At 40.3% G+C, this 15,890-nt stretch overlaps 1 long non-coding RNA gene across 1 annotated transcript; it reads right to left on the minus strand.

The window, feature by feature from the left end:
* Positions 1-531: 531 nt before the first annotated feature.
* On the minus strand, positions 532-15,513 carry LOC143485849 (uncharacterized). The gene is made up of 4 exons (XR_013123058.1): positions 15,456-15,513; positions 13,208-13,389; positions 12,956-13,047; positions 532-1,447 (listed from the first exon to the last, which is right to left on the minus strand). It is a non-coding gene; the product is annotated as an uncharacterized LOC143485849 (long non-coding RNA).
* Positions 15,514-15,890: the final 377 nt, after the last annotated feature.

A 15,890-nucleotide genomic window follows, 5' to 3' on the forward strand; every position in this document is an offset into this window, starting at 1 on the left:
CACACACACTGAATGAATACAAACCCAAACGAACACTCAAACAAGCAACAGCTGAAACCAATGACAAAACGAGAGGTGGAACTAAACAGAAGACCAGGGGAGGAGGAGCCGGGCTAGACAGACAGGGAGGGGGCGAGGCCAGGCGTGACACCTAACATCAGAGAGTACAAAGTAGTGATGGGCAAATGAAGCCTCTTGAAGCAATGAAGCTTTCCAACCCTTTGCTTTGCAAAAAGGTTAATTACTCGAGGCTTCATTCATCACTCACTAGTGACATCTGCTGGTGAAACTGTAACAGCCTCGTCATTCAGTTGGATCAAACTTTCAAAAATTTGTAAATGCAATATTGTCACAAAGTTTCAATCAAACTCATGTTTAGTAACAGGAGAATCAATTAAATCATGTTTTAATTATTAAAATGATTTGTAGCCAATCTAATCCTTGACCATTAGTGGTTGTGTTGGGTTTTCTTGTATGTCACATGGACTTAATTGACAATGAAGATATGTTGTACTTTACTATATTGGGAATTGAGTGATTGTTGAGGCAGACTGAATATTTTGAGTTAGAAAATGATAAAAAAAAAACAGAATGTGTTTAAAATAATTGCTTCTTGGGGGTTCTAGATCTGGTTTGGCAGTCATGGCCTGGTGGTTAGGGAAGGGGAAGTGGTTAGGGAACTGGTCTTGTAACCGGAGGGTCGTGGGTTCGATCCCCAGACCTGAGGCCATGACTGAGGTGCCCCTTAACCCTCAATTGCTCACTTATATAAAAATGAGATAAAATGTAAGTCGCTCTGGATAAGGGCGTCTGCCAAACGTAAAATGTTTTTAACATTACAAATAAGGTTTGCCTCTTCCAATGGTTTTTAGTCTGTTTTTGATGTGTGAATCTGATATACATCCTGATCAAACAAAAAAGAATTTAGAACGTTCCAGATTTTAAATTTAACCACCTACTACAACCCACGAAGCAACAGGGTTCATAGCGCTTTTATTTTGAAAAACGATACGCAAAATGAAGCAATGACGTGGCCAATGTATGCGAGGCCTCGTTTGTTGCTGATCACGTGATTTTGCTCAATATGACACAAGCTCCGAAGCGGGGCTTCATCGGACACGCCCCTTTTTACTCGGTACACGTCTCGAAGCCTCGCTTCAGATGTCCCATCACTAGTACAAAGCAAGTGGTGCTACTGGAACTCACAGTCCCCTGGGAAGACTGGATTGAGGTAGCTTTTGAGTGGAAAAAGGCAAAGTACCTGGAACTGGTGGAGGACTGCAGGCTAAAAGGGTGGAGGGCCCGCTGTGAGCCAATTGAGGTTGGCTGCAGAGGATTCCCAGGACAGAGTCTGCATCAATCACTCAGGCTGCTTGGAATCAGAGGTGCTCAAGAAAGGAAAGCCACCAGAAACATCTGCTAGGCAGCTGAGAAAGCCTCTAGGCAGCTGTGGATCAAAAGAGGCAACACATGGCTTAATGCGCTGTTTGGACACAAGTCGGGGTCTGATCAGCCCTGGCTGGGTCGCCCAGGTGAGGGTGTCTGATGATCTAAGACCCAAAAAAAAAATCCTGTGACCCTGGGTTCATCACTGAAGATGTGTCCAAGCTGCACTATCAAGGTGTTTCTTGATAGTACCGAAGTTCACCTCTGACCACATGACTTTGCAGTATTACAGCAGTATTATGTCTAAATATCTAGTTAGGACAAAACTAGAGTGCTCAATGAACTAAGTTATAGTCACTATACCTCACAGGATTGAGTGTGGTTAACTGGTTAATTTTTTTACTTATCTGTGTTGGCCTCACCAAAATCATACTCCCCTTATTAAAATAACCCTTGTTGAATGTAGAGATATGTGCTTCATATGGAGTAGCTTACACACCCAGATAAGTCACAAAAATTAAAGCGTTAACCAGACATTTCAATCCTGAGGTTCTGTTGCAGGCCCTCTGATCAAGGCCAACCACAAGCTGGTGGCGCCGCCTGTCCCCCGCTGGCCACCAAGAGCAACAGCGACCTGCAGAAAAAAAGAGGACATACTGATGGACGTGAGTGCAGACCAGACAGAAAGGACAAATCAAAGAGCGGCACGAGGAACCTCCTAGGAGAAGGAATCAGTACACATGCATACGTAATATATACATACATAAGTGTGTGTGTATTCAGATCACAGCAATAAATGACATTAGTATCACATAGGAAAACACATCATTGTGTGCTGTGGATGTTGAGGGAAGAGCAAGTGTGTAAGGAGATGAACTATTGTTGTAATAAACAGGAGCTTGAACATGACATTGTTCAAGAGTTTGAACAGGATGTTTCATTTTATTCCTGCACAGAGTACATACACCAAAGTGCAAGATAACACAGATGTTAAAGGGAACCCCGGCTGGTAACACTTGTAAGCCTTAATATGCTGTAATAAATCTAAATTATTAAGACATGTTGTAAAAAAATCACAAAAGCAGCAGATTTATTTACAAATCAACGCTTTTATTCGTAGATGGCGTAGATGCTGGGTAGATGGCGTCAAATGGTTGCAGCGCGCTAAACTTGCCTGCGGTTGGAAGGAGTTAATGTTAGTTAGCTAAGCTACCTTAAAGAAAACCATGCCACACTGTGTTGCCGTTGGATGTTATTTCCAGGCGAAAGGCAGTGGGAAGACTGATATTAGTCTTCACAGTTTTCTCAAAGATAAAGAGGAGAAAAAATTGGGAAGCAGCGTGTGGACGAACACAGCTACCAAAAGACCCGCGGCTCTGCTCTCTTCAGTCCCGATGCGTTTGAGTCATTTAGTAGAGCCCAACTGGTGAGAGAGTTGACGGATGCTGTTGGTTTTAAACGTAAACTAAAACACAATGCAGTGCCCAGTTTTCCCACACAGAAAGTCCAAAAGCCCCAGAATGTGGAGCGAGAACCGCACGAAGAAACGTGAACATAAACATGCGCTGGATTCTCTCCTGGCGTCTCCTGCTCAGGGTTGCCAGGTCCTACAGAAATATCCAGCACAAAGTAAGTGTAAAACCCGCCCTTCAGAAGCTTAAACTAGCCCAAAGCATGTGTCTGTCACAGATTTTAAACCAAATGGCAAAACTATGAGTCTATGACTTAGTATTTTGTTTATGAGGGATTTATTTTCAGTAATGCTATTTATATTAGTCATTAATAATATTGTAACAGTTTTATTTGTTATTTTATATCAATTATATTATATATATTTTATCAGTTTTACATCCCAGTCAAGAACATTTATAGCAGGGTTTCCAACTTTTGACGTTCGCTTGGAGTGAGATTTTAACCTGGAGGAGGTGGCTAGTGTAAATTGTTGAGCGTGGCGAACGTAAAATGGACACATTTTTTATATTATAAGTATAAGTATTATACTTATAATACTTATTATTATTATTATTACTTATTATTATTATTAGTATGGTAATATTATTATTATTACTTATTATTATTATACTTATAATACTTATTATTATTATAAGTATTATATCGCGATCTATCGATCGCCGGTGTTTGGCGCCAGAGCGAACTAGTAACTCATTGAATCAGAGATATGGATCAGAGGTAAATAAACTAGATTTTTTTTTCGGCGTGAGTTATCGGAAGTGTGGCGTGAGAGCGTGTGAAAACGGTCAAATGCGTGTGTCTCACGCTCAATGCGTGAGAGTTGGCAACCCTGTAATAGTAACATAATTAGCAAAAATAAAATAATTTTTAATCCTTTCTTGCTTGCTGTTTTCTTTTCACATTGTGTGTCTGTGTTTGTTGCTGGCTTGCTTTCTCTCTCTCTCTCTCTCTCTCTCTCTCTCTCTCTCACTCTCTCTCACTCTCTCTCTCCATTTCACACTGTCCTTCCTTATGTCGTTATGTTCTCCTGGTTCTTAGTGTAACTCCCGCGGTAGACCAACTAAATAGTAGCCCAAAAAAAACGCACCCGCCACCCCAGAATTTTTACCCGCGGCTGGATTTTCAAACAAGCCCAATTTGGCGTGAAAACCGCGAACCTGGCAACTCTGCTCCTGCTCCTCCCTCGTTTGCGGATCCTGAACTTGAGGGTACAGCATTAGCGGTCATTGATAAATCTGACGATCTGCTAGATACGAATAAATTACAGTTAGTCGAGGAGTCCGTAGGTGTACAGTGTTCTCCATCCAAGGCGGATAACGCAACTCAAACAGACATGACGTTTACATCAGATGCAGCGGCCAAAAAGATTAGGGTTAATTAAATGTGAATCACAACATATAAGCCTGTCACTCAGTCTTACTATTGGAATTTAGTCACTACTAGACATGTATAAAAGAAAGCCCTTTGACCTTATATGCGACGCCAATCTTCAATAAGAGCTCGCTATTACACGTTATCAGCATAGAAATACCGGTAAGACAAAAGTTACGGCCAGTCACTGCAACCATTTGACGTCACTATCTGCCGCGCCCGTCAGCAGTTATAAAAATGGCGACCTACGTGCAGCGGGATTTGACAGAAAATCTAATAAATCTGCTACTTTTTGTGATTTTTTACAACGTGTCTTAATAATTTAGAGTAATTACACGATATTAAGGCTTACATATGTTATCAGCCGGGGTGCTTCAATAATACCCAATAATCATGCTCTGGAGCTCTGTTCACTGAAATCCATGAAGCTCAGCCAATCAGAGCGAGCGCTCCAGATCCTTCACTAACTCCGCCCCTCACTGTCTCTGCACTTTGCAAGAGCTGGAGGAGAACTTCCACATTAGCAGGAGGGAGCTGATCGCCTTTGAATTCAATGTGCTGGTGTCTCTAGAGATGGTCCTCTACCTGCCCGAGAGCAGGTCACGACCCACTACCACCGCCTGGTGCAGCAGTCCTGAGCCTTCCGGTCCCAGCCAGCCCTGCCCCCTTTGAGTGGGTGTGGTTATGCAGACCGGCCTCAGGGAGGGCTGCAGTCCAACACCTAGTTTATCTTGATTATTACGACGACAGAATGGCACTTCTCTTAATGAAACGACTGAGTTGTTGTGAGTTGAAGGAACGCTGGCCGTGTTGAGCAGATTATTTTCCCTACGTTACGTCTGACGCAAGCACGTAAAGGCAAGCCCTCCTGGAACCCATAGACATTGCATTGCAGCGCCTACACTTTAGAAGAAATTTTTTATGAGACTGATCGCGTCTTTCTTTTACTTGCGCACCATTACTGGTCACATCTGAGCTTAATTTCTACAATGGTTTTAATTTTCAAAGTTCATATAGTGTTAGAGATTAAAGTTTGTACATTGTACCTTCTTTCACAATGTTTTAGTTCAACATTGAAGGACCTCAAGAGGAAAAAAAGCAAAAAATGTATGGGAATATATTATTCTAATTTTAATTAAAATTTATACATTTAAGTTAATAGCTAACTATTTAGGGTCTGAAACTAACACTACTGAAATAATAAAAAATAAATAACTGAAATAAAGTGTTACTTTAACTCTGTAACAAAGTAACTCTCATCAAGTGTTAAATGTTTTAACTATTTTGAAAGTGTTAATTTAACTGCAGAGTGTGGAGCTATATAAACCCTCAAAAAGTGTTAAAATTAACTCTGGGAGTCAATTCAACACTGGGCTTTTTGCTGTGTATGTTTAATTTACACTATATTCCACACACTTTTTTGAATGATGTATTTTTAGGTACACTGAAACAGCATATATAATTTACTATAACTATAAATTATTATACATCTATGCATTCCTGCTTTTAACCTATTAATGGTGATAATGTGTATAGTTTTATGTAATGTATGATTTTTTTTAGTTTGTCACTTGTACTAGATCACTGTCCCACTAGGGGGCAGTATTTGGTCTGTGTTGAGACTTTGGCTCTGATTGAGTAACTGATTAGAGCTGATTCAAACTAAAGCACATTTACTGTGCTTCAATGCTCTAGTTTAGTGTTTGTAAATCTACTTAACACATGGACTGTGCCCTCAAACTGTGCAGTAACTAGTGGACATACACTGGTCGTTACTTTTCCCTCCACTGGTATACACAAAAAAAGCACAAAAATCTAAACATTTACTCTATACTGTTTGTAATCTTAATATATAGTAATTGAGACACTTTCTCATCTTGCTTTGTGACTCATCCTCCACAAGATTAAACCGTTAGTGGTGAAAGTAGCTCTTGTGAACCTCGGATAGCCTTATCACTATGAAGTTATTTACATTGCTTGTCAGTGCTAAAGATGGTGCAATTGTATAGCTGATCTACATTTGGCTTATAGCAAAAACCACCAAAATGAGTGAGACAATGTTTCTTTATGTTTTTGTGTTAAAATCAAGTTAGCTTTGTTTCTTCTTCAATTTCTGCTTTCCAGATTATTATGCATATTGAATGTGATTATTTACAGTACCAATAATATGTCAAACATAGTGCATATGACTTTTTCTATTATCATCATGATAAAATTTAATAATAAATATTTTAGAATATTGTATGCTCCTGCCATAGATTCTGTGATTTTCAGAGACTACAGCAAATTGATAATGTTTGCACTTTAGTGTGGTGGTATGGATTTATGCTGTGTAGACATATTGTCCTAGTGATTTATGCTGTAGTGTAGAAATATTGTCCTAGTGATTTATGCTGTAGTGTAGAATTATTGTCCTAGTGAGGGATCACTTTAGTGGGGTGGTGTGGGTTTATACTGTACCCTAGAAATATTGTCCTATTGCATATAATGGTGTTAGTGGGGACAGTCAGTCTTCTAACAGAGGATCTTCTTTTTTTTCCCAACAAAGACTCTTTATTTACAAAGGATCTTCTAACAAAGGAACTGGGACCACTTTCACTTCCTGCCCATGATTCTTCACATTATGCAGTAGTTTATGGTATCTTTGCAAAACCCGTGTTCACAATTGTAGGTCTCTGAACTTCAAATGTGTAACTGGCGAACCTGAGGGTAGAGAAGGATCCATAAGCAGGTGATAAGAGCTGGGTGTTAATAATAAAAATCAACCCCGTAGGGTTACAAGCAGCAGCACAAAAGGGCAAGGCAAAAAGGGGAGAGTCAAAAAACCAGGCAGCGAGAGTCAAAAACCAGTGAAGATTAAGAAGGGCAGGCAGAGGTACAAAAAGGGCTAGGCGAAACAGAGGATATCAAAAGGCCAGAGCAAGGATCAAAAACTAGAATACAAGAATACAGCTTGGTAAAGACACTCAGAGAGGCAATACTTCACGTTTTAATACTTTAGTCGTTTTAATGCCAGACATATTTTTCGGACAGACCGACATACAGTAGCTTTGCTGACAGATTCCGCATCTCCTACACTATAAAAAAAACTTCCACTAGCAAAAAAACAAAGACCGATGTATACAAATCTGGAGAGAATTGAGGGCTTATCCGCAATGTGTAATATTTGAAATGTGATGCTTAAAATGTTATTGATGTAAGTATATTGGATTGTGCTGAAAAACGATAACGTTCATTAAAAAATAATCCGAAAATGATAGTAGGGCTATCTATTCGGGGTTTTATAAGGCTTTCCCGATGAAGAGCTCGGCGAATAAACTGAGCTTCAATATCCACGGGATCCTCGAGGAAAGGACACATCATGATGACATGTTTGTAACTCGGGTTTAGGTTTCAAGTTAACCTGCCAGCGAGCAGGTTAGCCTCAGAGCATAAGTTGCTATAGTAACTGACTCAGGTTCTCTCTAAGCTCGGTTTCTGGAACGGAAAACCTTGAGTTTCCGTGAATTCTGAATTTAATTACCTGGTTTTATCGCTTAACCCCAGAGCCAGAGTGGCTAATCGGGAGATTCGGGAGGATTCCCGAGGGGTCGGCTCAAGTCAATCTCTAGTTTGGGCAGATTGGGAGAGAAAAATTATTTGGTGCCGGATTTGGGCATGAAACTCCCAGGCTGAAAACATGTCCCACTCTGGCCCTGCTTAACCCACCTCTTGGAATACCCCCCAGGTTTAGTATGGCTATTTGTATTTTTTACTTGAATATGGACAGGATCGTTGCCTGGAACACTCAAATAACACATCCTAGATCTGAATGAATGAAATATTCTCATTGAATACTTTGTTCTGTACAAAGTTGAATGTGCTGACAACAAAATCACACAAAAATCATCAATGGAAATCAAATTTATTAACCAATGGAGGCCTGGATTGGAGCCACACACAAAATTAAGGTCTGGGGAACGGGCGGGCCAGTCCATAGCTTCAATGCCTTCATCTTGCAGGAACTGCTGACACACTCCAGCCACATGAGGTTTAGCATTGTCCTGCATTAGGAGGAACCCAGGGCCAACTGCACCAGCATATGGTCTCACAAGGGGTCTGAGGATCTCATCTCGGTACCTAATGGCAGTCAGGCTACCTCTGGTGAGCACATGGAGGGCTGTGCGGCCCTCCAAAGAAATGCCACTCCACACCATTACTGACCCACTGCCAAACCGGTCATGCTGAAGGATGTCGCAGGCAGCAGATCACTCTCCACGGCGTCCCCAGACTCTGTCATGTCTGTCATGTGCTCAGTGTGAACCTGCTTTCATCTGTAAAGAGCACAAGGCGCCAGTGGCGAATTTGCCAATCCTGGTGTTCTCTGGCAAATGCCAAGCGTCCTGCACAGTGTTGGGCTGTGAGCACAACCCCCATCTGTGGACGTCGGGCACTAATACCATCCTCATGGAGTCAGTTTCTAACCGTTTGTGCAGACACATGCACATTTGTGGCCTGCTGGAGGTCATTTTGCAGGGCTCTGGCAGTGCTCCTCCTGTTCCTTCTTGCACAAAGGTGGAGGTAGCGGTCCTGCTGCTGGGTTGTTGCCCTCCTATGGCCTCCTCCACGTCTCCTGGTAGCGCCTCCAGCCTCTGGACACTACGCTGACAGACACAACAAACCTTCTTGCCACAGCTCGCATTGATGTGCCATCCTGGATGAGCTGCACTACCTGAGCCACTTATGTGGGTTGTAGAGTCCGTCTCATGCTAGCACGAGTGTGAAAGGACCACCAACATTCAAAAGTGACCAAAACATCAGCCAGAAAGCATATGTACTGGTCTGTGGTCCCCACCTGCAGAACCACTCCTTTATAGGGGGGGTCTTGCTAATTGCCTCTCATTTCTACCTGTTGTCTATTCCATTTGCACAACAGCACGTGAAATTGATTCACAATCAGTGTTGCTTCCTAACCGAACATGTTGGTTTCACAGAAGTGTGGTTGACTTGGAGTTATATTGTTGTTTAAGTGTTCCCTTTATTTATATATAAATATATATATATATATTTTTTTTACAATATGTACTCTGATATATAATGTTTAACACTATAATATGGAGTTATATTTTTTTTATTCAACAGATTTAAAATTTAACAAAGGGTGCACAAATTCTGCAGAATGACTGTTGGTGACCTAAAGATAGTGAGCTTTTACTAAAGGACATGGACCAGGTATATTCCATCAGTAAATCCATTCCTCAATAAAGTATGCAAAACAGTATGTCAACAATGGATTTCATGCAACTGTGTAATAATGTAAACAATTCACTTGTTTCTAAATTGTTCTTTACCTTTTATGACACACTGAAACAAATTATTAAAAGAAATATTAATAATTATTAGTAGTGGTGGGCCGTTAACGGCGTTTGTTAATTTGATACTCTTATCGGGCGATATAAAAATTATCGCCGTTAATCAGTGGCGTGCACAGACATTTTGAGGGGCAAGTGCTCGGGGGGGGGGGGGGGGGGGGGGGGGGGGGTGTGAAGGGCACTTTTTAGCGCACATGGAGCACTTCATTATAAAAAAATTACAAGCATATGTTGAATGAAATGTGACATTTTATTTGCAACATTCTCTAAACGTGAGTTTTCAATGGAGAAAAGTCACGCAGCGAACTGATAAAATTTAAAATTCATATCCAATATTACAGTCATGTCATTCAGTTAACTTCTGTTTACCCTCCACTGTCTGCAGACCTTGTTGCATATATTTTGCAATTAGTAAATCAATATAGGCCTACAATTAAGACAGTAAAAAGACCAAAAAGTATGAGAAGGAGTTATAGGCTATGCAGATGGGCATTTTTCACAGGTAATGGGGAACTTCCCATTTCTTCTTTCACAAATGAATGTGTTAATTTATGTTGTCTAACAAAACCTATACAACAGAAAACGTTCAGCTTAACACATAGATTTGCAAACTCTACCTTAATTATTTGTATGTGGTCGTCCTCACGTTATCTATCATTGATTTGGGCTAGAGCGACTAGTTTATCGAGAAGCCTCTCGCTGCAGCCTGCAGGAAGGCGGAGTTGGACATCCAACCCCGCCCACATCCAACTCCACCCTCTTATCAAGTCCGAAGCCACGCCCATGTTACGTTCGAAACTCAGACTGTTTTTGCTCCCAGTAAACAGAACTTCCAGAACTTCCAGATTTTAATTAGTTTAACAGATGCCAAGAAAAACACTCACGTTATTGACCAAAATGTATGTTTTTCTTTATTATCCCACATGAATAATTTAAGTCTTAGAACAATCTTTTTAGATTTTTCTTGAATAGTTTAATTGACAGTTCTGAATATGTACAGGACATACAAATGATTGAAATTACATTACTCTCTTACCCAAAGGTACAGCAATAAAATAAATATTAATGTAGCAACAGTGGTTGTAAAGTTCCTTTACAACTTTACTAAAACGAGGCACAGGGAAAGGCACATGATAAGACACTGAGCCGTCATCAGTGTCCCTGGGGTGCGTGGCGGCAACATCATAATGTGCTTAGCCATTAGTCAGAATAGTGTTCATCGTGCCACTCTTGGTCTCTACAACACTGCCATATCACTAGAGTTGCTCAGGTGTGTCGCCATTTGCGAAAGTGGGCTGGGCTGCTTGAGTACACTAAACACCAACATTACTATTACACCCAGTGCTTAATTTGTAAATCAAACTATGCCGGAACGCAAACAGCGACATGAGACAAGGGGTCACTGAGGCCAACAATGTCACCGGATCGCACACAAAGCCCAACGCTTAGGGCGCAACATTACCAACATTACCAACATACCCCTTCTCTATCACCAACATTATCAGTAAACAGTAAACATTACCATTTTAATTGTGTACTTAGTAGCAGGGTTGCCAACTCTCATGCACTGAGCGTGAGACACACGCATTTGACCGTCTTCACACGCTCTCACGCCACACATCCGATTTCTCACGCCAAAAAAATCTATTTACCTCTTATCTACATCTATGATTCAATGAGTTACTAGTTCGCTCTGGCGCCAACCACCCGCGAGCGATAGATCGCGATATAATACTTAATTTGTGTCCATTTTACATCCCCCCGTCAACATTTTACGTTCGCCACCCAATAAATAAAAATAATGAATAACATACGTGGAACAATACACAAAGTAAACGAGGTATGTGTAATTTAAGCGCAACGACGTGTCTCTTGAACACTTGTGAGTTATTATGCATATTTTCAAGTGCCACACAGTTATTCTCGAATGAAGAAGTAGTGGGTTGGCGCACGAGAGCGCATTAGAGGGTGGAGTTGGATGTGGGCGGGGTTGGATGTCCAACTCCGCCTTCCCGCAGGCTGCAGCGAGACATACTTGAGTTTATCAGGTGACCATCGGCTAAAAATGCTTAGTAGTTTGGTGCTGTATGACACATTTTACTGCACAACAAAATGATTTCATGTTGGGCTTAGAGGGCAAACGGTACGATTTGATTTGACTTGATGTGTATGTGACCTGGCTGGTGGGGCACGGGAGAAGAAGTCTATCTGTGAGCGTGTGTGCTGTACTGAAGACGCTTCCTTCCACTCGCTGAACTAAACTGCTGCTGCAGCGCATCTGGTGTTAAAGGAAGAGAGAGCTCGGGTGTGTGCGAGGTGGTGGCTCATTTCAGGGCATTGTTTTTAATCGCTCAGGTTTTCAAAAGATCATTTCAGATTCAAACCGACCTCAGTAAAACGATAAAAAAAACCCCGAAGTTTCAAAAGGGCACTTTCGTTGATAAAGGGCAGAGTTGGTGGTGCTTTAGCACCACCTGATGTCTATGTGTGCACGCCACTGCCGTTAATCTATTTTTAAAGTTGGGTTGGGAACTGGGTCAAAATGGGTAAGCAAACTATGATGACTTTCACCTTGATAGTTTAGCTCGGCTGTATTCCTAACCAAATTGCACAGTAGGGGCGAGAACGAGTTTTCAAACCTGTGAATTACAAATCGTTCGTGTGTTTACATGGATGCAGCCACGAAGTCGCCAGGTTTGCTTTATGGAAAATTCATTTTTAGGAACGTAAAGTGTTACCGGAGCGGAGCTCGCAGCGGTCGTTTTCTGCATGGTCCTAGCGCTAGATTCGTCGCCATTAAAATATTTCTTTTTAACCGTTAAAACTGCAGAGGACCAAAACTGGCTTTTGAAAAAGTCCCCCCCAAATTACGTCCGTGAGGTTAAATGTACTAAATGTTGGCTTACATTTCAAATATCATGTTTAGCTGAATAAACATGTTATCAACCCCTTTTAATGTACAGTATGTAGGCTTACAAATTCATGTTTAACTGAATAAACCGTTGAACACGAGTAGCCTACATTTTATTGAGCATGTTTTTTTTTCTTCAAGTATCAAAGTAGAACAGCTTCCTCAAGCAGTCATTGATGCATTTTGGAAACAGGAGATGAGCCCCTGGTCTAATGCACCCCCTGTATTAAGAAACCCTATCTCAAAAACTGACTTTTAGTCATTACTTGGGTAGCACGCATATGAGCCATTTTAATATAGATTAATCTAGATTAATCTAGATTAATTTCAAGATTTCAGTGAGATTAAAAATTAATTTATGCCCACCATTAATTATTAGTGCTAGGGGGTCTACACAATTAATACTCTTTAAGAATTACTTATTATCTATCCTGTATGTTTTTGCAGTCTTTCCTCTCCTAACCTTTCTTTAGATCAGTCCAGTCCTGATAAGTTCAGTTCATTTCAGGTCTCTCCACATTTCATATTTCCTCTCTCTCCACCCACTCTTCTACCCTGTTAAATAGTAATTCAGGAAAGCATGCTTAAAATAAAGCTGGAAACAATATATTAAATACAAAATACTGTGCTACATCTGGCATTATTTTGCTAGTCTTCGTACTAAAAACATGTGTATTTTATTAATAATGTGTTTATTAGGCATTGTTTTCCATACCGCTTGTATTGTCTTCTCCCATCTCCTCTCCTCTCCAGTTCTACTCTGTTCTCCTCTCCTGTTCTCTCCTCTTTTCTCTTCTGTTCTCTGCTCTCCTCTCCTGTTGTCTGTTCTCCTCTCTAGTCCTCTGTTCTCCTCTATAGTCCTCTGTTCTCCTCTCCAGTTCTCTCCTCTCAAGTTCTCTTTGTTTGTATTAGGAAATAAATTACACCACAATACTTGAGATTTGAACAAACTCTAACAAACCCTAACCCTCAACTATTAAAAGTAAATTATTTTTTTGCAACATTCATTGATTTATGCATATTCTAAAGTTTTCTTTTAAAAGCACTTGATAAAGTAAGTGGCAGTGTTGCGAATAACGCCGTTAAAAATAACGGCGTTAGGTAACGGCGTCATTTAGTCAGTAACGGGATAATATAATTAATTACTTTTCGTGTCGTTACAACGCCGTTGACGTTACTGGTCATTAAAAGCGGTGCATTACTATATTGATATACTAACAGTAATCCGAGCGGACCGCTGTCCAGGCTAGTGAGGAGTAAGAGATCTCGATAGGTCACAGTTCTCGGTGTAACACCTGTTTAACTTAACAAGTCAGTAAGCGAAGCAGAGCCAGTGGTTTTACACACGCGCCGAAGCATGCCAGTGAGACGGAGAGACACGCGACACAAACGGAGAAGAGGCTGAAATGGCGAGTCAGGAGCAAGCCAAAGAAAAATTTGCATTTTCAAGGTGGCGATATAAACATTATTTAAGAAAATACTTGAAGTTCCTGAATGTCTACCAGACTGTGTATTTGATTTATTTTATTAAGGATAGAGGTTTTATTGTTAAGTTTACTTCTGTTGTGAACAAACCAGTTGTCTCAGGTTGAGAGAATTTAATTTAATTTGATAGATGTAAATGCACTTTATATAGTGTAACTGTTTACTTTTGCTTTTTTTTTTTTTTTTTTTTTACAAAGATTTGGGATTTTAAAGGATTTTATCCTGCACTGGTCTGTGGATGTGCAATAAATATCAAAAGTTAAACACCTTTCTGATCTACTCATTTCAACTGACTGTGAAAACTGCTTTTTCAAAAAAAATCCTTATTTATCGGCATATAACTTTTTTTTAACTGTAACGCAAATAGTTACTTTCCCTGGTAACGAGTTACTTTTATTATAGAGTAATTTAGTTACTAACTCAGTTACTTTTTTGAACAAGTAGTGAGTAACTATAACTAATTACTTTTTAAAAGTAACATTCCCAACATATAACATGGTGATATGCTGTGCTGTGTAAACTCAATAAAGGATTGTTTATTAGCTGATCAGTTGGCTCCAGTGGAAAACACAATTTTAGGGCAGTGACCAGGGTTAAGAAACTGCTTTAAACTACCATCATAAAGTACTAAATTCTGGCTATCCACAACGTCCACCTTCTAGCTAACTAGTTAACTGCTAGTTAACTAAATGGGTTTTCATTCATTATAGCTTACAGTCCTACAATCCTAAATTATTAAACACAATTTACTTATTCCTTACTTTACTTATACACAATTTAAAATATTAAACACAATAACTAGCTATAACATATATATATATATATATATATATATATATAACACCTTATAGCTATATCACTTATATAAGCTAGATCACTTCATCGCGATCACTCAGGTCAAACAACCTGAGTTTACTGTCTGCCACGCTCATGTCTAAAGACTCGTGGAGACCGAGCATTTAAGGTGGTTGCTCCAAAACTGTGGAACACACTTCCTCCACATTTAAGATCAGCTGACTCTGTGGATACTTTTAAAAAACAGCTAAAGACTTTCCTTTTTACGCAGGCGTTTAGTTAGTGGTGGAGGTTGCAGCCGTTGACCTTGTGCACTGTATTTTATTTCTGTTTTATAGTGTGTTTTTGATTTATTTTATTTTGTAAAGCACTTTGTGGCTTGTGCCTGTGAAAAGTGCTATATAAATGAATTTTACTTACTTTTTTACTATATAAGGTTTTTTTCCCTCAAACCATCACTACCTAAGCTATCTCGGTTAAATAGCTAGATAGTTTAACTAACTAGGTTAGCTAATTCCGAAGCTGACTAGTGACAAGCTGCATTTATGCTAAATGCCATACATGTAAATGTATTAAGCACACAGTGGGTTTGATCTGTGTGTTTTGATTCGGAGACGTGTTTTTAACCAGCTATCAGCTCCACAAACAATGTCATCACAGTTTACATAGTTAACTACCGTTACCTTTCTACTTGAAAAAACGCCGTATATCCATTTTCTTTCACCGTCAGCTACCTGCAACCTGCTGCCAAAAATGGCTAGAGCGCATGTGCGCTCCCCCACGGGGGTGGGCTCTCCTCCGCGCCCGCAAAACCAGCAAGCTGATTGGCTGTTTCTCCTGAAAGGCGGAACTTTATCCTTGAATCGGCACTATGATTGGCGTTAAGAGATTTCCTATTCTCACAGCAGCATTGGCCTCCTCATTAATAGTACAGCTGAGCGAAAAGGTTCGGGGCTACTGGATAATCATTCGGGGCTGAAGCCCACCCCAGGCGACGCCCCTGAATATGAGTAAACTTCTTTACATCATGAAGGAGACATTTACCGTTTTAACTATGCTTCTGGGCAAGTACATGTGATCAGAAGTTTTATATAGTTGTAAATGACTTGGCTCAATTT

The sequence above is a fragment of the Brachyhypopomus gauderio genome, unplaced genomic scaffold, assembly GCF_052324685.1.
Source record: "Brachyhypopomus gauderio isolate BG-103 unplaced genomic scaffold, BGAUD_0.2 sc40, whole genome shotgun sequence".
In the NCBI taxonomy this organism is placed as follows: Eukaryota; Metazoa; Chordata; class Actinopteri; order Gymnotiformes; family Hypopomidae; genus Brachyhypopomus; species Brachyhypopomus gauderio.